Source organism: Hypanus sabinus, chromosome 1 (genome assembly GCF_030144855.1).
Source record: "Hypanus sabinus isolate sHypSab1 chromosome 1, sHypSab1.hap1, whole genome shotgun sequence".
Taxonomy (NCBI): domain Eukaryota; kingdom Metazoa; phylum Chordata; class Chondrichthyes; order Myliobatiformes; family Dasyatidae; genus Hypanus; species Hypanus sabinus.
The window spans coordinates 99716626-99741673 of record NC_082706.1 but is presented as its reverse complement, the minus strand read 5'-3'; the positions used below and the strand labels follow the sequence as shown (position 1 = coordinate 99741673).

The window sequence follows — 25048 nt, the reverse complement described above, 5'->3', positions numbered from 1 at the left end:
GCTCTATAAAACACTGGATGGGCTGCACTTGAAGTAATGTGCAAAGTTCTGGTCACCACACTATAGGAAGGATGTCCTAATGCTATCATTAGACAGAATGCAGGAGAGGTTCATCAAGATATTGCCTGGAATTTGAGGCTTTAGCTACTAGGATAGATTGGAGACACTGTGTTTATTCTTAATGGTGGGCAGAAAACCTTATGGAGATACAGACAGTTTTTCCCTGCTAGGGATCTAAAACTAAAGGACTTAAATTTAAGGTGTGAGGGGTGGGGAATTTAAAGGTCTGAGGCGGGCAACTTTTTCCACACAGAGTGGGTGAGCATAAGGAAAAACCTGCCAGAACAACTAATAAAGTTAGAAACAATTATAATATGTAAAAGGAATTTGGACAGGTACATAGATAAGAATGTACAAGAGCAGGGATTCCCAACTTTATTTATGCCATGGACCCTACCATTAACTGATGAGTCCACAGGCTCCAGGTTTGGAACCCCTGTACAAGAGGGATGTGGACCTAATGCATGAAAATGGGATTAAGGTAGATGGGCATCACATTGACATAGATGAGTTGTGCCTACTTCTTTGCTGTACTCCATGACTCTCTTATATGATCACAAAATGATGCAGAACATCAAGTGGCCACTCTTTCATTGACGTGAGAAAATCTGTAGATGCTCGAAATCCACAGCAACGCACACAAAATGCTGGAGGACATCTGCAAACCAGGCAGCATCAATGAAAAAGAGTAGGTGGTCAAAGTTTTGGGCTGAGAACCTTCATCAGGACAAACACTGCCTGGCCTGCAGTGTTCCTTCAGCATTTTGTGTGTGTTATTATTTCCTCAAGCTCGTGCTTCCTGTTTGAAAAGCTCTCCAGTTAGTTCCAACCTCTGTTCTTTCCCCTTTGAATTAACTTCCCAATTCCTTTTAAAATAGCACTCTTTTTTCACATATACTTGCAAGAGGGAAGATCACCTTCCAGAACTAGTCATGATGGGCCCACTACTACATCCTACTATAACCCTACTTCCTGGTCCTTGGTTCTTGTATCACACTCCCTTTACAATAGTTCATGCCCAGTGCAGGCTCTCATGCATGCTTTAGACAATTTTACGAGGAAATTGATTGCAGCTACACTAAAATATCCCACCACATTAAATGGGGCAGAATCAAGCGTAATTTTGGTCCTGCTTCAATTACATTTTAAGTTGTTCAGTTAAATGAAAGGAGCTTGCAAATGAATCATTATTGCGATCATATTTTCTGATCTCCTTTCCTTGTCAGTAGGCTAAAGTGCTAACCATTTCACATGTTGACCCACTGTTTGAACCAGATGGATTTCCCTAAGATTTTCTACTTTATTCACTCTTATCATCTTTTGCAAAGCTCTGAAACATTTCTCAGTTTAAGTTTTACTAACAGTTGCATTGCTAAACACTTACGTACACCCCACACAGATACAATCAGCTCTTTGTTAATATTTCCTCAAGAGCTTTTTTGTTGGAAAGAGATATTTAACCTGAATACTCCATAAAAATACATGAAATAGTATTATCCACGTGGGTTCAATTGCTTTAACTTCCAACCAACTGTGTTGATTTTGAGCTCTGAAACTCTTCTTTTGCCAGACTCTTAGGTGCAGTGGATTTAGGACAGGGAACTTAAGATCTGAGCTTTCCATGTTTCAAATCTTGCTGAAATGATTAACATGTGGCGACCCACTTTCTGCGCAGGCGAACCGGCTCACAAATAGCCAGCGCGCGGGGAGAGACTTTGGTAATGCACCTCTGACGTCATTTCTGCCCGGAGAGGGCGGGCGCTAGGGATTTAAATGCCAGCACTGCGAAGTTTGAATAAACTAGTCTCAAAATGACTTACCGACTGCGTGTTGTTATTTCAGCGCTGTGTGTAGCACATCGCTACAAACAAAATAATTGTTCTGGAAAAGAATTTTGCAGAACTTTTGAAACAACAACAACAAAAAACAGCCTTAAATAATTCTACAAAATGAGAAATGTTTCAGATTATTTCTCCTATGCTAGTATTTCACAACTGTTTAGCAGATAATTTTAAATGTTGACAGGTACCACTGTTCAGTTCTGGTTGCCATACTATAGGAAGGCTGTAACTAAGCTGAAAAGGTTGCAGAAAAGATTCACAAGAATGCTACTGGGACTGGGGGGTTGGGTTGAGAGGCTGGATAGTGTTGGAGCATGCAGGGCTGGATGATCTTGTAGCTGTCTGTAAAACATGAGGGGCAAAGGAAAGATGAGTAGTCACAGTATTTTACCCAGAGTAGGGGAGTCTAATACTAGAGGACACAGATTTAAGGTGATAAAGGTAAGACTTAAAGCAGACCTGAAGGGCACCATTTTTGTGCAGAAGGTAGAATGTAGATATGTACGAGACACTCAGGGAAAGTGGTGGTGGTGGATACAATTACAATGTTTAAAAGACATTTAGACAGGTACATGACAAGGAAAGGTTTACTGGACTATGGATCAAATGCAGACAAATGGGATACCTGGCTGGCACGGACGAGTTTGTACAAAAGGGCGAGTTTCTGTGTGTGTAAAGCCATATCTCTACCCTTTAATTGAAAACACTAAGTGAACAATCTCTGTAGAGACAGAGTGCCGCATAATCAAAAGATTTGTTCGAGCTATGTGAGACTGTGATGATTTTAACCAAAGGGTACTGAAAGGAGCCACGTCCATTCACAGAGAGTCTAAGGACCAGAGGATGAAGATTGACAGGGAAGAGTGGCACAGTGGTACAGCTAGTCGATCTGTTGCCTTGCAGTCTGGGTTCACTCCTGACCTCCAGCACTGTCAGCGTCAGTGTGGATTTGCACAATTCCTCCAGGTGTTTCAGCTTCCTTGCTCATCCCAAAGAAGTGCAGATGAAGAGATTAATGAGCTGCCTGCAAATTGCCGCAAGTATGCAAGGAGAGAGGTAGAATCCGGGGAGACATGATGAGATTGTTAGGAAAGAAATGTAGGATTGGTGTTTAAATGTGTGGTTGGTATGGTGGGTGGGCCAAAGGAAATGCTTCCGTGCTATATCTTCCATGGCAAAATGGATAGTGGTGGGTGTTCAGTGTGATTCAGATCCGGAATTCATTGCCTGTAGGGCAGGTGGGGATAGAAACAATCAAATGGGAATGAGATAGGCACTTGACAGAAGTAATTTACAAGGCTACTGTGCAGGGAATGAGACTGAACAGACTGAACTGAGAGTCAACACGCATCGAGACACTGAATAACCTCCTTGTTACCACAATAATAATGAGATTCAGCATGACATTGAAGACTCTGACAAAGTTCTATAGATGTACAGTGGAACACATTCTATCTGCTTACTTCCCAGCTTGGTACAGAAACTCCAGTGTGAAGGACCACAGGGGGCAGTGGGCCATCTGGACAGCTTTCCCCACCCCCTGTTCTCTTCTCAATCCTGCCATAAGCCAGGACGTACCACATTTAGATGACCCACACCTCAAGGCCTCACAGCTTCTTCCCCACTGCCATCACGTTGTTGAGCCAAACTCACACTCCAAAACTACCTCCGTATAAAATGTATTTCTTCTCTCTTTTTTAACTTGCACTAATGTTGTTATGTTTATTTTGTTTATTTTTGTCATAAAGGTTATGTGTAATTTGTGTTAAATTGTTATGGTAATTTATGTATATTATATTGGTAAATTACTGTGCTGCTGCAACAAGCTAATTTTTATGGCACTTATATCCTGGGTATTATTCCTATGACAATAAACTTGATTTTCAATGTGATGCCCTATCTCTCCTCACAGTTGAATACATAAGATCTCCTGAGAGTTTGAAGATCAGAGGGGATCTCCAGACATCCTGAGCAACCTTTATCTCTACCAGCATTCGTATCATGTAGTCAGTGATGTCGGGAAGCTTACTGTGCACCAATAGAACACTGTGTTTCCAACATTGCAACCTTAGAAGCACTTTGTTACCTCCCTGGGATGCTCCAAGGTTATGAAAAGACGTACAAGACAGCAGAACCTTGCAAAGAAGTGGGGAAGTTAAACGTTGAGTTCCTCCAGTGCTTTGTGTGTGTTGCTTTGGATTTTCAGCATCTGCAGACATTCTCATGTTTAGGACTTTGAATGTTTTAGCAATGTAACAAATTTAAGTAGTACACATTTAAGTGCAAGTTAAGAGATTAACTGTTCTATACACATGTTGCCCTCAATAAATCTAAACCGTTTGCTCAAAGGAACAATCATTGTTCACAATTCCGTTGCCATAACACATAGACTAAATAGAGCTTAAAATACACGGTGATCATTTTCCTTTGTTTCTGGTTAAAATATTAATCATTTTAAAATACAGATGAAGAACTAAATTTAGCAGCTGCATTGTTAGAATATCAAACAAATTGTAGTTCTGTCTCAAAATAATAGGAACTTGATAACAGCTACTCGAAATTATTTGAGGACCTTAACAGCTTGCTATGAGAATATAAAATTACCTGTTATATTAAGGAAGCAGAAAATTAATATTTTCCAGAAAACCTCTGAAATAAATCATCTAGAACACTTATAGACTATTGTTTGTCACAAAGAATTTTTAGATACTCCTGACATTGACGTAAATAAAAATATCTGGTCACATGAGTGTTTACTTACAGATAATGGGTTTAACTATATTGAACATTGCTTTCCTGATGGACATCTATTGAGGAAACAAAAGCCTTGAGTTTAATTCAGAGCCTGAACTATGATTTGTTATTTAAGTTTGGATCAAAATAACATTGTACACCCTTGTCCTAAAAAGGATGTTGGATTTGTACTATGTTCCCCTGGATTGAGTGTAATATGCTGTAAAGAAAATGAAGAAAGCAGCAGATACATAAATGAAATGAGTAACAATCAAATGTGTTCCGTTGCTATCACTACACCGATCAGGGCTTCACTTCATCGAAAGCCTTTCCCTTCTGAACAGGTGCTGCAACGATGTAGCAATGACAGATGATGCTTAAGATGATGACATTTAAATAGTATTTTCTAAGAATTTGGTCAATGAACTTTTGACCATTCATTAGTGACTGAGGAGTAAGCTGACAGATATAGAGTTATAGGGAGGTATACACAGAAGCAGACAACACACACAAAATGCTGGTGGAACACAACAGGCCAGGCAGCATCTATAGGAAGAAGCACTGTCGACGTTTCGGGCCGAGACGCTTCGTCAGGACTAACTGAAACAGACCCTTTGTTTCCCCATGCCCGTGGTGCAAGCTCTAGTAAATGCCCATGCCCATATTCGATCCATGGCCTATTATGCCTTGGCAATTAAAATGCTTCTTAAATACAGCAACTCACCAAGGCAGCAGCTTCCACACTCACCACCTCTACCAGCCGGAAGGAGAAGGCCATAAAAACATCAGCTGGAATTTAGCCTCCAGGCTACGCACCATCCTGACTATGAAATATATTGTTGCTCCTTCACTGCACTGGGTCAAAATCCTGGAACGCTCTCCCAGCCACGCCACCAGCTTCAAGCACAGCTACTACCTCACTGTTATAAAACTATTGAACAGACCTCTTGTATGATAAGGTGGACTCTTGCCCTCATAATTGAGCTTGGCCTAGCCTTGTGCCTTTTGTCTGCCTGTACTGCACTTCCTCTGCAACTGTGGCACCTCATTCTGGATTCTGTTATTGTCTTTTCCTTGTAACATCTCAACGTGCAGATGTGATGAAATGATCTGTAGGGATGGCATGCAAAACAAAGCTTTTTCACTGTCGTTCTGATACATGACAGTAATAAACCTATTTGTCTAACAGCACCGTCTGTATACCCACACCTCAAAAGCAACTCACCACCACCTTCTCAAAGCCAACTAGGAACGGGCAATTAAAGCTCGACTCAGCCCACATCCCTTCAGTGGATATTTAAAATCTACTTGCCAATACCACCTCCTCAAACAGTGCAATCGAGACTCCAACCAAACAGATTGAAAGAACATCCCACTCTCCCTCAAGTCCCCTCTAAGCACCACACTAAGTTCGTGTTTTGGCCCAGAACGTCAGCTGTGCTCTTTGCCTAGATGCTGCCTGGCCTGCTGAGTTCTGCCAGAATTTTGTGTGTGTACCTCTTCCCTTAAACCCATTACTTGAATCTGGTTCATCTCTCTGACCTTACATCGGAAAAGGGTTCTGCAAAAGCTATTGCTCTGCAAACTATAGGCAACTCTAACACCAATGCTGCTGAAATATCCAACCCAAAAATAACTCAGTGAATGTTCTGATCTTGTACATACAGTATATCTCAATGTAACGCACAAACATGTCAGATCCTCTCTACTTCCTGTTGCTTTAATTTGGGGCCTGTACAATTTAACACGGCTAATGCTTTAGATAACACCAAATAATATTTTTTTAGGAGGTTCCTTTATTTTTGCAGTACTATCATAGAGACCAAAGGAAGTATTCTTGAAATGCAATGGAAAACAGGTAATCTGTAGGCAGTAATGGCAACTACACTGACTCCAAACCCAGTGATTTTAAAACCACGTCTCACTGGGCAGATGTAGAAAAGATGTTACGTGTCAGAGATGCCTAAAAGTTAAGGGCTACAAATACAAGACAGTTACTAATAAATCAAATTGAAATTTAAAGAGAAATTTATTATCGAAGTACATATATGTCACTAAATGCTACCTTAAAATTCATGCAGGTATTTAAAATGAAAAATACAACAAAATTTATAAAAATATACAATATGAAAACTGATAAACAACCAATGTGCAAAAGAGGGCAAATCGAGCAAACAATAAATAAATAATACTGAGAACACGAGCTGTAAAGTACCTGAAAGTGTGTCTAGAGGGTATGGAGTCAGTTCAGCACTGGGGTGAGTGAAGTTATCCATGCTGGTTTAGAAGCCTGATGGTTATTATGCAATAATTGGTCCTGATATAGGTGGTGTGGGACCTAAGGCTCCTAATAAATCCATTTGGGTGTTCCACAATTTCTTCACCCAAGATGCAGTGTGCGAAAATGGAACTCACTCCCATGGGTGAGGTGAACAGCAGGGATGGGTTTAAGGGAAGAGGGAAACAGAAGCAGATTATGACTGGAAGAAGATGGAGTGGAGCATACATACTGCCTTTATCACTGTCTTTAAACTGTAAATTCTGTATAATCCCATTCTGCAATGGTTAACCTTTCCTGTCAGAGTCACTGCAGGCCGTTGACTTAAATGATACAGGCAGTTTAGCTGCTGTAGAAATAGATTTAATACTGAATAAAATACCACATCAAATTAAATTTCTTAATATATTATTAGAGAACATAAACATACCCAATATCATCCAGAGAAGTACGGGGTTAATTTATTCAAAGGTTCCGATGATCATTGAAGATTTGTGCTGCTACTAACCCACGTTTGCTGCCCAAGGTTAGATTATGAGTTTACAATCACGCCCAGGTATCCATTACAATTTTTTTTGATTTTCAGCCATTATTTTCTGAGGCTCAATGCCTTTAACAGTTTAAGGGTAGCTCAACGATTACTTTTTAATTCTACTTTTGATGGTCCAGATATCATCATAGGCCAGTACACTGGGTGCACACTGGTGATGCAACAAATTTTATACAGCAAAAATATCAAATCTCTATAAGCAATGTCAATTGAAACTACATTTCCTTTGGAAGCAGTTATAGCAGAGGATCTGCAGCCAACCATGTGATTTATGTATTTTTCCTGATATGTGTTTTTTATGTGATTTCCTGGTTTAAGATAGCACTGGTGAAGCACAGTAACTAGCAAACAAAACACACAAAACTACTAACTACTTTATCAATCACACTTTTTCTGGTAAAAGATCACTGCAATTCTTCTGAACCACTTGTACGACCTGGCATTTTTTTCAGTGAGAACTATAATCTTGATGGTGCAGGACAGCTGTGGCGTGGTTCGTAGTGGGTAGTGGGGCCCAGGCCAGGACTGGGAAATGAGCCAATATTTGGCCATTGCTGGAGCGGACTTGGAGGCAATTTCATGTGGCAGAACTGAGGAGAGACAGAGTTGAAGTAGTGGGGCCCACACTTGAGAGCGAAGAAAAACCCGAGGTTTGGTCGATTTAAGTGCTGGGTCAGACTGAAAAGGTCAAAGTCAGAAGGGCCAGAGGTGTGGGATGGGCCAGTTCAACTCACAGCTCTGTGAGTTTTACTTGTTTCTGCACTGAATTGAGTCTGACCTACATCTAATGAGCTCCTGGACCAGTTGCAGCGATGACTGGCTCACTTTCATGAACTTCAGTTCTGAATGTTAGTTGCTTACTTTTATTGTTTGCACAATTTGGTTTTTTTTCCTGCACGTTTGTTGTTTGCTGGTTTTCTTTCTTAATGGATTCTATTGGGTTTCTTTGTTTTGTGGCTGTCTATAAGGAGATGAATCTCAGGGTTGTATATAGTACATATACTTTGATAATGAATGCAGTTTGCACTTTAAATTTGATCGGCATCAATGATGACGTAACTATTGATTAAACACAAATCCAAAGTGATATACACAAAATGCAGGAGCTCAGTAGGTCAGCAGCATCCAAGGAAATGAAGAAGTGTTTCAGGCCAAGACCCTTCTTCAGGAAGGGGGGAGACTCCAGAATAGAAAGGTGAGGGAGGGGAAGAAGGATAGCTGGAAGGTGATAGGTGAGGTCTGGTGGGTGGGACCGATATAGGGCTGGAGAGCAAGGAATCTGATAGGAGAGGAGAGTGGACCATAGGAAAAGCATGGAGGGGGGGCACTGGGGGGAGGGGGTAAAAGGCAGGAGAGAAGAGATTTGAAGCCACAGTGGAAAAGAAGAAGAGGGTGGGGGAGGTATTTTTTAAAAAAAAATTTCTAACTGGAAGGGGAAATCGATAAACGTGCCATAAGGTTGGAGGCTACCCAGACAGAATATAAGGCGTTGCCCTTCCTCCCTGAGGGTGGCCTCTTTGCGGCACAACAGGAGGCCCTGGACCAGCATGTTGCAGTGGGAATGGGAACTGGAATTAAAATGTTTGGCCATCCAGAATTTCCGCTTTTGGCGGATAGAGCGGAGGTACTCGACAAAGTGGTCCCACAACTTACGGCGGGTTTCACCAACATAGAGGAGGGTGCATCGGAAGCAGCGGATACAATAGACAACCTCAGCAAGTTGTTTGCACGTTTCAGCAGTACAGCATAATGCTGACAGTTGCAAACTGGCATACTGCCATGTAACAATATCGATCTTAAGGTCTTTTTTTCTGTAGCAAAATAAAATAGTTCTCATTATTTGCATCTTGAATATTTTGGTGACACTCTTAACAGAAAACTGCTGATGTAGCTGCTGCCAATGTTCTGGTTAAATGCTCTACTGAGCAAAATCTCAAGCTAAAAATAGTGTGCTGAAGATTCAGATTCCATTGAAACCCTCACTAAATGTATGCTGAAATATCTACTCAATAGAAGTTGTTCTGTCTTGACTGTGTGAAATTCAATGTCCTTCTCTTATGCTAAATGTAGAAAAACTCTAATTTCCAGTAATTTGAAAACAGCAAGTGCTGGAGTTACTCAGCAAATACAGAGAGTGAAAGAGAGTTATCATTTCAAGTCATGGACCTTGGGACAGAAAAGACTTTCACCTCACTGTATTTCCCTCTCCATAGACCTGCTGAGTGTTTCCCGCATTTTTGTCTCTCTCCCTTTACCAGCCTGTTTTAAAAAACGAAGTCTGCTTTTTGCCTCAACTAATCCAGACTATGCTGGTGATGAGTACGTCATGTACTGTCACAACGTGACACACAGGGTTGCCCTGAATGTCCAAGGGCTAGTAATACTGCAAAACACACCTGGATTACTCCTGTCGTGATTGGCTGAAGAAGATACAAGAGGACTTACTTACTGCTGTGAATAAGGGATGTTTCTGTTTCAAACCAGCTCTACTTTGCACTGGCATCAGTGGCTCGTTTAAGGTCCACCTGCGAGAGCTCATACACAGATCAGCACTTCTAACAGTACCGCACTCCCTCGGAGTCCTGATACCAGCCTAGGTATTATGTGTAAGTCCCTGGAGTGGGTTTAATCCCACAACTTTTTGTCTCCAAGGCATAAATGCTGCCGACTGAATCAGATGAAAAACTTGAAAGAAGACACTGCCACAAGTGGAAGCGATGGCAAGTGCTAACAACTTCAATATTGTAGCAATGAGATGGAGAGAGCTCTCTAGGCTCACTGAGGATGGAGTCGCACCAAGTGCAGCTAAGGATTATCTACAAGTACAGGGCTCTGCTCCCATCCTGGGGTTAGTGAGGAGCTGCAGAGGACTGTAAACTCAGCCAACTCCATCATGGGCATTAGCCTCACCACCACCAAGGACATCTTCAAAAGGTCATGGCTCACATAGGTGACATCCATCATTAAGGACCCACACCGCCCAGGACTTGTCCACTTCTCATAAGGAAGGAGGTACAGGAGCCCAAAGACTCACCGTTTGAGAAACAGCTTCTTCACCTCCACCTTCAGATTTTGGAATGTGAATTCTTATTGTAATTTTTAGGTAATTGATGGTATATTTTATTGTATTACACTATACCGCTACCATAAAATAACAAGTTTCATGACATATCGTATGTTAGTAAATGTCAGTGATATTAAACCTGGTTCTGTTTCTGATTAAATGACCTGCTGCCACTGAACATGAGGTGTCTGTACAGCAGCATAATTAAGAAGTTTCCAGTGAGTAGCGAGATCTGGTAAAATCAGTGGATGGATTAAGCTTGTTCTTAGGCAGGCAGGGCTACCACACCAGGGACAAAAGAGGGTGCTGATACTGTAATCTGGTGTGAACAAAAAAACAACAAAATACAGGAAGAACTCAAGAGGCTAGACAAAATTCTATGGAGAGAAATGGATATTTGACATTTGAGGTCCAGTCCCTTCACCTGAACTCTTTGCTTTAGCTCATAACGAGAAATGAGACTGATGCAAACAAGATATACCTACAGAGAATCAACAAGCTAATGTTGGTGCATTCCTACACCAAGTTCAACAGATTGGCCAGCTCAGAAGTTGCTCTAAACTGTCTCTATTCAATATCTTAAAACATTACTTTTCTTGTCCTTGTACCTCCTTCTTGGTCTGATTACAAATTGTGCCTGGTAATAACCTTATGAAACCCCTTGGGGATCATGGTCATAGAGTTGTAGGGCATGGAAACTGATCATCAAGCATACAGTTGCACTAATCCGACCCTACTCTCTCTACATTCCCTTTAATAACCCTCGCATCCTCCCACTCACCTAGTCAAGAGAGACAAATCAGAAAACTGATCTGTATGTTTTAATGGAAACCGGAGTACCCAGAGGAAACACACATGGGTGTTATACCTTCTTAAAGGTGTGATATTAATTCAAGTTTATTTTTTGTTGAAGGCAATAAGCTTCAGGAAGTAGATTATGCAGAGGCTTTCTATTAGTTATAAGCACTTCACTGCTGATCTTAGAAAACCCTCATGCTCTCTCCTGCATTCTGACAGCATTTCACTTTTTAGTGCCTAAAACTTTCATTCTGGGTCATCACATTGTGACAAAATATACCCAGAATAAATAATCAGGGATATTTTATCCTTCAAAGATTGATCAAAGGGCACTACAACGACATCTACTTTTACGATCTGTTTCTGTGGCATCCAGAAGAAGAAGAGCCCTTAACTCAGCAGTGGAGTTATCGGGGCACCGTCATGACAGTATTTCCATAGCAAGCTATTCTTGTTTTAACGAGGCCCAGTTGCTAGCTCGACGCTCAACCCGACTTGGATTCGAACTCAGGAACCTTCGCTCCGGAGTCCAGCACTGATATTACTGTGCCACCGAGCGGGACTGTGGCATCCAGAGTCATTGAGAATTCATGTGGATATTCATGCACTCTTGCCTTTCACCATAAGTAGCGGTTAGGTTTGGAATATTTTTAGCAAGTTAATAAGAGAATGGATTAATACTGTTGCGATGCACATGTTGGGAGAGAAGGGATGGATTTTCTTCAATAGTAGTCATGGAGCTTAGGATTCTGTTTCCCTGTGGAACTGAAGGTGATCAACTGGTTCACTTGACACAAGTTTTGATTGCAAAACACAGGGCACATTAAGTTTCACTGAAGCTTCAGTAGCTATCATCGGGTCCAGGTATCTTCTGCCAGTGTTTAATCACCACCGAACTTCCCCTAAAACTTCCCCAATTTATCACTGGGCACAGCACTCTTAGAAAATTTGATCACTATTTCACATTGATAAAGGACTCCTTTATCAATATAGGTTACCATCCAAATCCAGACAAAATAATTTGATAGAAATGGGGTATTAGCTATTAGTAAATTATAAACTCATATGGCATAAAAACAGGTTACTTGGCCCAATGAATCTATGCTAACTGTGTTGCCCAGTAAGTTAAACCCACATTTGGCCAAGTTTAGCCCTCTAATCCCACCTAACCATGTCCCTTTTAAATCTCCCACTTCTAATTTTAAGCCTATAATTTACTATTTTTAGCAACCCCTCCCTGGGTGAAAACTTATGTACATAGGGTTGGACAGACTTGGAATGTTTTTCCTGGAATGTCAAAATCTGAGGGAAAGACCTGAAAGAAGCTAAAAAATTATGAGAAGCATTAATAGGGTAGGCAATCAGAATCCTTTTCCCAGGGTAGAAACAATAAATACCAAAGGATATAGCTTAAGGCAGGAGGGAGGAAATTCAAAGGAGAGGCACGAGGAAGGGTTTCTTTTAGATGGCGATTGGAAGACGCTTGAAATAGGCTGCCATGTGAACTATTGGGGAATGGAGGAATGTGGATTGTGTGCAGGCAGAAGGGATTAAGTTAATTTGGCATTGCATTTGGCACAGACAGAGGGCAGAAAGGGCCCATTCCTGTGCTGTACTATTTTATGTTCTATCTGATTGTTGCTGGAATGTATCAGTCATCCCTGGTTGCGGTGGAAAGGATTGTGGTGAGTCACCTTCTGGAACCACCACCATCCTTTTGGCGACAGATGCCATTGGGAAGTTCCAGCATTTTGTGACAACGAGGATGAGAAATACTTGGAGACTTTCCACGTGTAACTCCCTCGTGTAGCAAGGCTACAATACGCCCCAAAGCAGAGGTAAAAATGTCAGTAGCCTCTCCATCCACTGAACACACATTGCTTAATTAGCTACCGAAATAATCAAAAACATTTAAAGAGCCATTATAATTAGAAAGCAGTAAACATTGAAAAATGCCAAGATATAAGGAATAAAAGTGTTTTAAACAGTTAATACATTTAAGCAAACAAAATAAACTGAAAAACATATAAATCACTGTACCCAAAACTTGCCTGTTCACCAAAACCATCTCATTCCATGGAAATGAAAGGTCTTACCACCAAAGCCCTCATCCTATAAAATAAACAAATAAAATAGAATTCTTTAGGTTAAATCTTATTGTGAGCCATTTTAAACCCACCCAGAAGTCAGTGGTTCTTTAAAACTAAGAGACCCCACTGGAGAATGTACAGGAATGTACAATACACAGTTGAGACACAAGGCTCATTACAAACTGTCTCCAGAGCTTTCAATAAAATGCTGCCGTAGCCCTGAGAGCAACTGATCAAATGACACACTTTTTAAAATGGTTGCAAGACAGTGCAGATTTTGGAATCGGGAGCAAGAAACAAATTGGAGAAGGAACTCGGGATGGAACAGCATCCGCTGTGGGGGTGTGGGGAGGGAATTACTGACATTTTGGTTCGAGACCCTGCACTGGAACTGGGCAGAGCAGTCTAGTAAATGCCTTCCAAGCCTGGAAGTTTTTAACTTCCTAAGAGCATATACACTCAAGTTGCCATATCAGACCATGATGCAACCAGTTGGGATACTTTCAACAGTACATCTGTGGAAGTTTTTGAGAGTATCTTGGTGACATACAGAACTTTCTTAAACTTCTAGGTAAGTAAAGACTTGGGTGTGTAGCATTCTTGCGATTGCATCTGCATGTTCAATACAATAATGACGATGTATGGTTACCACAGTGAATGGCTTCTGTGCCCTTTCTGACTAACAGACAAAATTGACATTTGGATATCTGTAAGAACAGAACCATTTCATTACTCAGGCAGGCTGTAGTGCACTTAATTGTTCACAGCTTAATAGCACAACGAGAATGCAAAAACTAAGAGCTGCAGTAGTAAGTGAATATGACTTTCAATTTTAGTAAAATCAAGATGTGATGCAAACAACAACCAACGCAAAAACTGATAACTGAACCAATGGTAAAGTCTAATAATTCTGCATACACAGAAACTTAAGTCCTTTCTAGTCATATGGCTACAAATGTGTTATCCAAAATGTTACATGTGCAAAGGAAAAGACAAGTTTACAGCCCTCCAAATGCATATCTACACAGCCATGCAGTGAAGCTTTCTTCAGGGCTTTTAATGAGATCTCTTATCCGTGAAACTGCAGAAAGGTAAGTAAAATTCATATTAAATTCAACAGAGAATCGCTGCTTGCCTGAATATACTAATACTGTTGATTATTCACACAACCAACATTAACCAAGGTATTACACATACATAACACTCTATGCAGTGTAAACAAGAGTAAACTCATGGTGCAACAATAAACTTAAACATAATGCTTCCTTCAAAATATATCTACCAAGTGCTTGCCAATATTAACAAAAACTTAAGACTCATTGATGTTGCTGTTTCAAGGGCAAATAAAGAGTGCGTGAAGATGATTGTTTTTCCACCACATGCTTCAAATTGGATCAAAAGTAACCGATGCAGGAAATTATATAAAAATAAGTTTATGTATCAGAAGTGCTGCTCATGCCAAACAAGCTGGATATCTATAGGCCAGAACAACAAGGCTGTCATGGACTAGCTTTTATCCAGTTAATCCTATGCAATAACAAACAGAACACAGCAGGAATGTACTTGAAAATAACACTTAAGTTCTATGTAGTTTTTAAGTCAGAGGAGATGCTTTCCATCTGTAATAGAAGACAAGAGATTCTACAGGTGCTGCAAATCTTGAGTAACGCACACAAAATACTGGAGAAACTCAGAAGGTCATTCCTCTCACTCCTCACCTTCCCATCCCCTCCCTCTGGTGTCCGCGTTCCTTCACCTTCTTCCACGGTCCACTGTCCTCTCCGATCAGATTCGTGCTTCTTCGGTCCTTTACTTCTGCCAACCTATCACCTCCCAGCTTCTTACTTCCCACACCCGCCCACCTTCCCCTCACCTGTCAGCCTGTACTCCATACCCTCTCCCCACCTTTACGTTCCAGGTCTTGTCCCCTTCCTTTCCAGTCCTGATGAAAGTTCCTGACCCAAGATCTTGACTGTTTATTCATTTCTTTAGATGGTGCCTGACCTGCTGAGTTCCTTCAGCATTCAGTGCATGTTGCTCCAAGATGCACTTCCAGCTCAGCAGGAAGAGTGCCACACCATAAAAGGCACTGATTTTCTAATGGGATATTAAATCAAAGCTATTCCAGTCATTCAGGTAAATATAAAAGCTCTCAAGGCACCGTTGCACAGAAAAGCCTTGGCCCTAGCCAATACCTGCCCTTAAATCAACAATGCTAAATCATCTCTTCATTGTCTCTGTACTCTCTGTGGGATCTTGCTGTGTTCAAAATGGCCACTCAGTTCCCCACATTATAACAGTGTCTGAACATCAAAAGAATTTCATTGATCGTAAGGAGACTGGGAATGACATTTGAAGGGGTGCAAAAATTCTTTGAAGGATTCCATGCATAAAATGGCATCGTGTTTGCCAAGTTACACTCAGCACATCAGAATAATCTAGTGGACAAATAATTTAACATGCTCACCTACAAAATGCACAGAAATGCCCACATATGTATCCTGAGCTGAGCACAGATTATCTAAAAAAATATAAACAGTTGTCAATCGGTATTGTAAAAGAACCATAATGAATACTCAAACACGAGGAAATCTGCAGATGCTGGAAATTCAAGCAATACACACAAAATGCTGATGGAACACAGCCAGCCAGGCAGCATCTATAGGAAGAAGCACTGTTGATGTTCTGGGCCAAGACCCTTCGTCCCGAAACGTCGACAGTGCTTCTTCCTATAGACGCTGCCTGGCCTGCTGCATTCCACCAGCATTTTGTGTGTCACAATGAATACTGGTAGTTCTATTCTTCAGGGGTATCAAGGAAAGCACACAATTGCCCAAACTCCAAATTCAATTGATTTCCAGTTGATCTGATTTTTAACTCTGCAAGCTGGCAAGATATTTAGAACAAGAAGCTTCTCATGTTAGACCAACCTTGGTAACATTAGAAAGAAAGGGAAAAGTCTGATTTACTGGGAGTTTACATTTATAGCAAAGCACTGGAGCTGCTAAACTTCGCAAAAGCATGTTTCCAAAGTAGACGCCAAATTCGGAACAGAAAAGCTTGTTAATTCTAAAGAGGGGGCTGACTCTAAGTGTACCGGAAACACAAACACCAGGCAAAGCTGACTGTCGCATTGCACCTGTACAAGTGCAGAGTCATCTTAGTATAAAGAACTTCTAAACCAAACACAACTGGACCAAATCAAAACACAGAACATCCTCATTTCTTAAAATCAAGCCTCACAGCTCAAAGAAAGACCATTCAGTCTTTCATTTCCATCCCAGCAGAACTACTGAGACCCACTTCCCAACACAGCTACTCAACCACCAGTTCTTGAACAAGATGGCACAACCCTAATCAGTGCAGTTTAGCAACACTGAGCAACTGACGAAGGGTCTCGGCCCGAAACGTCGACAGCGCTTCTCTCTATAGATGCTGCCTGGCCTGCTGTGTTCCACCAGCATTCTGTGTGTGCTGTGAGCACTTTGATTACTTTGACTAAGACGGACCTTTTGTTGTTCTAATTTGACTGTTGTAAAGTGTTTTATTCAAGGTTAGTTTACGTTTTTCTTGTGAATGATGCTTAAATGATACTGTTTCTGTGATGCTGCTTTAAGTAAGCTTTTCATTGTACCTGTGCATTCACATACTTGAGCATATGAAATAAATTTAATTTGCTCTACAGCTTGCAGCTTTTTAAATGTTGACCCAAGGAACCTTTTGAATGTGGGAAGAGTTTCTGCTTCTTTTAGACATTCAAGCTGATAAGCTCAGACCCCTCAATACATTCACTTATTGGTTAAAAATTATTATTCCTCAACACTTCTCTGATAGTCGAATGCTTGCTTCAAAATGTACTCAACCAATCATCTTTTAGACATTACTCCCATTGGAATTTCAACAACTGTGGCCCAAGCCACTACTCCCTGCATGGAATGATTTCATTCTATCAGAATCCTCCATTACATTATCTGGAATTTTGGAGAAATTCAATCTTTTGAAAATTTCCATGTTGCAACTTATTTGTCCTAGATTTCATTCATTAGTGATCAGGAGCTACAGCACATACTTCAGAGCGTCACTTGCAACTCATTGTTGCAAGATTTTCTTCATAATAAATAAAACAATTACAGAACAACAGAAGCATCGTTAGAAATACCCTATGTTGAACAAGATCTTCTAACTAAAACATCATTGAGGGTTAAAAACTGCACTTGCAGTACCGTGGACAGATTTGGTCACCCTATTATAGGTTAACAACTATATGGTTAAACTGGAAAGCGTTTTGAAGGATGTTCCCAGGGCCTGAATTAAGGGAGAAGTTGGCCAGGATAGGTCTTTATTCTTTGGAACACAGGAAAATGGTAGAGCAACCTTACAGAGTTGCTTAAAACTATGAGTTAACAGTTAACAAAGTTAACAGTCTATTCCCAAGGGGCATAGGTTTAGGGTGAGAGGGGAGACATTCAAAATGTCCCCAAGAGGAAACATTTAAAAGGTCCCCAAGGGACACCTTTATCACACAGAGGGTGGTGAGTATATGGGATAAGCTGCCAGCGGAAGTGGGTAAGGCAAGTACAGTAATATCATTTAAGAATCATTTGAATAGGTACATGGAGGGATCGAGTTGAGAGGGATATGGGCCAAGCATAAGAAATTGGGACTAGCTGGGTAGGCACTGTAATCAGTAAAGTCTGGTTGGGTTGAAGGCTCTGTGTCTGTGCCGTACAGCTCTATGAACTAAAAAATCATACCATAACTTGGACTGCCAAATTTATTAAATGGAAAGTACCTTCACTTTAGAAGTTCATTGTCATAACTTCTAAACTATTAGTTTTCAAAAACTGCTCCTATATCAGAGCTCCTTCCATATTACCACTGCACATTATTTAACTTTCAGATGACAAAATATAAAATACTAGTTAGGTTGCTCTTGGAGTATTATGCACAGTACTAGTTGCCCTATTACAGGAACAATGTGGAGGCCTTGGAAAGGATACAGAAGAGGTTTATAAGGACACTGCCTGGATTAGAAGACACAAACTTTAAGGAGAGATTGGATTCACTTTGCTTGTTTTCCCTGGAGTACTAGAGACTGAGAGGAGGCCTGAAGGAAGTTTACAAAACAATGGAAGGGCATAGATAGGGTAAAGAGTTAGAAGTAGAATTATCCAGAGGAGATGTGTTTATGGTGAGCAGGGGAAAGCGTAAGGAGGTGTGTGGGACAAGTTTACTCTTTATACAGAGAATGGTGAATGGTTGGAATGGACTGATGGAAGCAGAAGCTTTAAGAAGCTTTCAAATAAACACATGAATATGCAGAGAATGGAGGAATGTATAGATCATGTGCAGGCAGAAGGGATTTGCTTTAATTTGTCATCACGTTTCCCACAGACATTATAGGCTGAATAATCTGTAGATGTGAAGTATTTATACTTCTGTATTCTATGGCCTTGAACCTGTCATTTCAGAAAACTAAGGACCTAAATAAGATGAGTATAAATGAGTGCAATGGTCAGTGTTAATTTGGTGAGCAGAAGGTCCTGCTTCTGTGCTAAGTAATCTCAAAACTTCTCCTTTGATCCTTCTAACACTCCTTATCCTTCCTGGGAAATGGATCTCGTGAGGACTGTAACATTAGCAATTAATGAGGAGGTCCCATACCGCAAACACAAGTTCTTCAGCATAACATTATCCGCTACAATACAACACTCCACTAGCCCTTCATAACAGATGTAGATATTTGTGGGTTCCAGGGATCTGGGCTCATAATCTAAGCTGACACACACTCAAGGAGAAGGGGGGAGAGCAACTTCCATCACATACAGCAGGAGCTGATGAGAAGGTCCATAGATCTGGAGCAGTTGCTACCAATCCCCAGTGTTAGCCCACTCTCACCATGCTAGCCAGGAGACCTATTCAGATCCCAGCATCCCAGCACTGAGTAGCTACACCACTTACATTGACTCATCTCACACTGAGTTTATGGGCTGATTATCTGCTGGCTTTGTACGAGGCTCTCAGCAACCCTGGTTCCCTGCACAGCAGGGATTCACACTAGGTTCTAAATATACAACACATTACTATATCACCCTGTACTATGTGCTGCTGCTGTGATTCCATCAGTACGCTCACTCCCGAGAACTCAGCCGCAACGCTGAACGAGGTACCAGGGTTTGCCTTCATTAAGTCTCCTGCCAACTTTCATTCTTCCATTTCTTTCTCTCATAGATAAAATTCCCTCATCCCTGGAAAATTCCCAATGATACCACTGTTGTTGGATCAATCGCAGGTAGAGATCCTTCAGAGTGAGGTAGGACACTTGGTTGAGTGGTGCAGCAACACAGCATCCTCAAGCTTAATGTTAGCAAAACTAAACAGCTAATCATCGACTTCAGCAAAGGGAGGGAGGGTGAACATACATCAGTCTACACTAGGGATCGGTGACAGAGCAGGCCTGCAGCTTTAAACTCCTGGGTGTTAACTTGCTAGATAGATGCAATCACAGGGAAGATTTTTAACCTTTATTTATTGAGATACAGGACAGAAGAGGCCCTGCAGGCCCAGCAGTCCCCAATTTAACTCTAGCCTAATTGGGGACAATTTACCAATTTACAATGACCAATAACCTACCAACCAGGAAACTTGCGCACCCGGTGGAAACACATGCAATCACAGGGAAAACACACAAACTCCTTACAGGCAGCGGCAGGAATTGAACCCAGGTCACCGGTACTGTAAAGCGTTGTGCCAACCACAATGCTACCATGCGGACCCAAGTGCTAGCGCCTTTACTTTCTTAGAAGGTTAAAGTGTGTCATCAAGCACTCTAACAAATTTCTACTGATATATTATCAACTCCACCATGGACAGTCCCAAACCTGGGTGTGAAAGGTGGCCGGTTGGGCAGGAAGCCAGAAACCCCATTCTGTAAAGACCCAGAGTCACAGAAATGCCAAAAGAAGCTCCAAAGACTCATCCCTGGGAGAGGAAGGACACCAAGAAGATGGGCTACACTTGGGGACAACTTGAAAGACTGGTCCAGGATAGAGGACTCTAGCGAGCTGCCATCAGTGGCCTATACACCAGTAGGAGTGAGGTGCTTAAGTACTATTGAAAGTATCCTGACTGGTCACATCATGGCTTGGTATGGCAATTTGATTGCACAGAAATGTAAGAAGCATCAGAGATTACTGGACGCAGCCCAAGATGTCATCGGCATATCTTCCCCACCACTAGAAATATTTATGTGATGTGCTGCCTAAAGAAGGCAATATCTACCATCAAACATCCCTATCAACTGGGTCATGCCATCTTCTCACAGCTACTATCAGTCAGGAGTTATATAGACCTGAAGTCCCACACCACCAGGTTCAAGAACAGCTATTTTTCTTCAACTATTCGGTTTTTGAACCAGCTTGAACAACCCTGCCTCAGTACACTAACGCAATGACCATTTGACCACTTCGCACTACAATGGACTTGTTCCAATTGTTTTCTTTCTCGTATAATTTTCAGATAACTAATATTTTTCTTGTGAATGTTGCATACCGGATGCTAAGTGCCTGTGATGCTGTTGCAAGTAAACTTTTTAATGCACCTGTCATCACACGTATTTCTACATATCACAATAATTTCTATTTTGAATTGTTCAGTCCAGGTGCTATTTTCAATTTTTGTGAGATCTGACACAGCATCAAGGCTACAACACATCTGACAAAGAAAAACAGCTCATTGTTTTAAAACATTTTGGGTCAATTATAAGTTGTGAAAGAAATGCATTTCATTGGGAGATCAGTTACCATCTATAGCACCTGCAGCGGGAGGCAGTTTAAAGCAGTTTATGCTTGTTTACGTGCTGGTGGACACCTGATGCAATTGAAACGCTCCAGCAGTGCTCTGCGAAAGGTATATCTTTAATACTTGGGAATATGCTATGGTATTGGGTCAACAGAGCCATTTTGTGGTTATGCTACTGAACTAGTTCAAACACCACCAAGCAGATCAAATCACTTTGTGGTAAGATATGTGATGAAATTCAATAATTCGCAATATATCAGATTCTGGAAAAATTCCAACACCTTTGGGATGAAAAACCTGTCACTCCACTGAGCCTGCCTAAATATGACTGTAGAGTCAGAGAGAAAGAGAGTCAATACAGAAGTAGGCCCTTCAGCCCACCAAGGCTGTGTTGTCTTTTCAAACTTTTTTTTAAGAGATACAGCACAGTTACAGGTCTTCTGGACCAAAGAGCCTGTACAGCCTAATTACACCTATGGAAACAATTTACTTACTAACCTGTAAGTGTTGGAATGTGGGAGGAAACAGGGACACCCTGAGGGAACCCATGCAGCCACAGGGAGATTTACAAACTCTTTACAGACAGAGGCGGGAATTGAACCCGGATCATGGGTGCTTTAATAGTGTTTCACTAACCACCACACTACTGTGCAGCCATATCCACTTTTACACTAATTTAAAACTGTCCAATCTTACTCTCCCCTGCCCTGCCCCTCCCCTGCATCAATTCTTCCCCAAATTGCACCTCTTTGGGGCAATTTTACTGCCAGCAATTAACCTACCAGTGTTCTCATTTGTGGAAAACTAGGGCAACAAAATAAAACCAATGTAGTTGCAGAGTGAATGTGCAAACTCTACACAAACAGCACGCAAAGTCAGGATCGAACCAGAGTCTCTGGGGCTGTGAGACAGTGGCACTACGAGCTATGTCACCCCTACTGCAGTCCTCTCTTACACTGCCTTTGTCCAGATTCAATGGTCATGGGTAGGACAAAAAGATTCTAAATGAATGATAAAGAAGATGGAATGATTCAGTAAGGTTTATAGGAACTAGTTCCACTCCCTGGGGGTGTCAAGAACTGGCACATTACCCTAAAGTTACAGCCAGGCCATCTCAGTTTCAAGGGAGACTTCCTCACGCAAAGGGCAGCGGGAATCTGCCATATTTCTAAGCCAGAGAGTGGTGAATCTGTGGAATTCACTGCCGCAGGTGGCTGTGCAGGCCAAGTCTTTATGTGTGATATAAGGCAGAGGTTGATAGATTCTTGATTAGCCAGGGCATGAAGGGACATGGAGAGAAGGCAGGAAATTGGGGCTGAGAGGGAAAATGGATCCGCTGTGATGAAATGGCGGAGCTCTCAATGGGCCAAGTGGTCTAATTCTGCTCCTATATCTTAGGGTCTTATACCTTCTCCCTGGGAACTGGAAGAATTGAGATTGTTCGGGATGTGATTCAATTATAATTTTGAATTGGAAGCCAGTCTACTTTTGTGATGGGAATACAAATAGATGGCCTGGGATTAGCAAATTTTCATGATCTGATCAATGGAACAGACTCATCATGCTGAATGGCCTCTTTGTATTCATATTATCAAAAGTGCAGAAACATCCTAGAGAAAAAAGATCAGTGTTAAAGTCCTTATTAAGTGACAGATCAGAATCCCAGTGCACTATGCCAAGCACCGACTGAAACAACAAGGACAAGGTGCCCATCTTTAAATGTGCTTTCATTCCACTCATTTGGGTGACCATTGATAAAACGGATACATTTTCATCAGGTACAATAAAACTCACAATAGATTCTGCAGAAGACAACTAATCCTGCTCTGCTTTTGATTTTTTTTAAGTTAACCTTCATTTCTACTTCAGGAGCTGACAAAAAAATCTACAACTCTTAAAAATCTCCACTAAAATCACACTTTCTTTCCCAGTTTGCTCAAATGCCCACTAATTAAAAATATCTCAAGTATATATCATCAGAGCAAAATGAATAAAGCTCCATAATGTCCCAGTGAACATATCAAATGAATAACTTTTAATTGAGCTTAATAGGATCCGCAATGGGTATCCAGTGCTTTTAATTGTATAGACATAAAGAGATCCTTCCTGTTCAATTACAGGAATATTTCCACTCTCCTTAGAATACAAGCACTGGATTAGATAGTGAAGCCAATTCACTTCAAACTCTTACTGCTCGATTTGCCACATAATAATTTTTTTTTCATATTGCAATGAATTTAAAGACAAGAAAAAAGTTCCAAAGGGACTGAGATCCAGTATCTCGGTGATTATTAACTATAGCTTGATATTAGTCCTGGGGTAAACCAGTTTTTTTAAAGAGTATCCCATAATCACCAAATCAAAGCTAAACACATCTAGTTAAACCAACCCTGACAAAGTCAATCTGTTTGAAGGACACTGAAAAAAATTAAATAAAAACACAGATTCGGGAAATCTTAAATAAAAACAGAAATGCTGGAAACACTCAGTAAGCCAGGTAGCATCTGTGGAGAGAGAAATACAGAAAACATTTCAGGTTAAAACCCATTGTCAAATGGGTCTGTCAGCCATTTAATATGTTCGTATATTTCTCCCTTTTCAAAGGAGGCATATTCAGTGATTACAGTATCACATCATTACAGTACTTCAAAGCAACATGATTCACACTATTTACAGTCAATAGTTTCAAATTGCAACACATCTCCATCCACAGCCCATTCAAGTCCACTGGCATGGGCATATCCCTGGAAGAGGGATAGACAGTCAGCTGGGTCAGAACCCTTGACTGCCCATGGCCTGGACCTGTGAACAGCAACTTTGGCCAAGTCCAGGAACGAACGAACCAAGAGATTGCCCCTCAAATGACCCCTCCTTCCCCAGGATATTCAGTTAGTGCAATGTTTTATAGTGCTAGCTGTAAAAACAGAAATATAGAAAACCTACAGCACAATACAGGCCCTTCGGCCCACAAAGCTGTGCCGAACCTGTCCTTACCTTAGAAATTACCTAGGGTTACCTATAGCCCTCTATTTTTCTGAGCTCCATATACCTGTCCAGGAGTCACTTAAAAGACCTTATTGTAGCCGCCTCCACCACTGCCGTTGGCAGCCCATTCCACGCACTCACCACTCTCTGCGTAAAAAACTTACAACTGACATCTCCTCTATAAACTATGCCCTCTCATGCTAGCCATTTCAGCCCTGGGAAAAAGCGTCTGACTATCCACACGATCAATGCCTCTCTTCGTCTTATACACCTCTATCAGGTCACCTCTCATCCTCCGTCGCTCCAAGGAAAAAAGGCCAAGTTCATTCAATCTGTTCTCATAAGGCATGCTCCCCAATCCAGGCAACATCCTTGTAAATCTCTTCTGCATCCTTTCTATGGTTTCTATATCCTTCCTTTTGTGAGGCGACCAGAACTGAGCACAGTACTCCAAGTGGAGTCTGACCAGAGTCCTATATAGCTGTAACATTACCTCTCGGCTCCTAAACTCAATCCCATGATTGATGAAGGCCAATACACCATATGCCTTCTTAACCACAGAGTCAACCTGCGCAGCTGCTTTGAGCATCCTATGGACTCAGACCCCAAGATCCTTCTGATCCTCCACACTGCCCAGAGTCTTATCATTAATATTATATTCTGCCATCGTATTTGACCTACCAAAATAAACCACCTCACAATTATCTGGGTTGAACTCTATCTGCCACTTCTCAGTCCAGTTTTGCATCCTATCAATGTCCCGCTGTAACCTCTGACAGCCTTCCACAGGGTTCAATTCCTGCCATTTTCCCTCAGGAGTTTGTATGTTCTCCCCATCTCCATGTGGGT

The 25048-nt window shown here is 41.3% G+C and overlaps 1 protein-coding gene across 13 annotated transcripts in view; it reads right to left on the bottom strand.

Moving 5' to 3' along the window:
- Nucleotides 1-25048, bottom strand: part of znf516 (zinc finger protein 516) — a 138369-nt gene that overhangs the window by 86121 nt on the left and 27200 nt on the right. For 4 of the 13 annotated variants that reach the window (XM_059972713.1, XM_059972720.1, XM_059972729.1 and 1 more), the window contains one exon: nucleotides 13372-13436. The exons of 5 other annotated variants lie outside the window; for them this stretch is intronic. The gene's annotated coding sequence lies outside the window, so the exon portion shown is untranslated. Of the gene's footprint in view, nucleotides 1-6849; nucleotides 6869-13364; nucleotides 13437-25048 lie in introns of those variants that run through there. 4 more of the 13 variants (XM_059972765.1, XM_059972737.1, XM_059972754.1 and 1 more) reach the window with 2 other exon arrangements.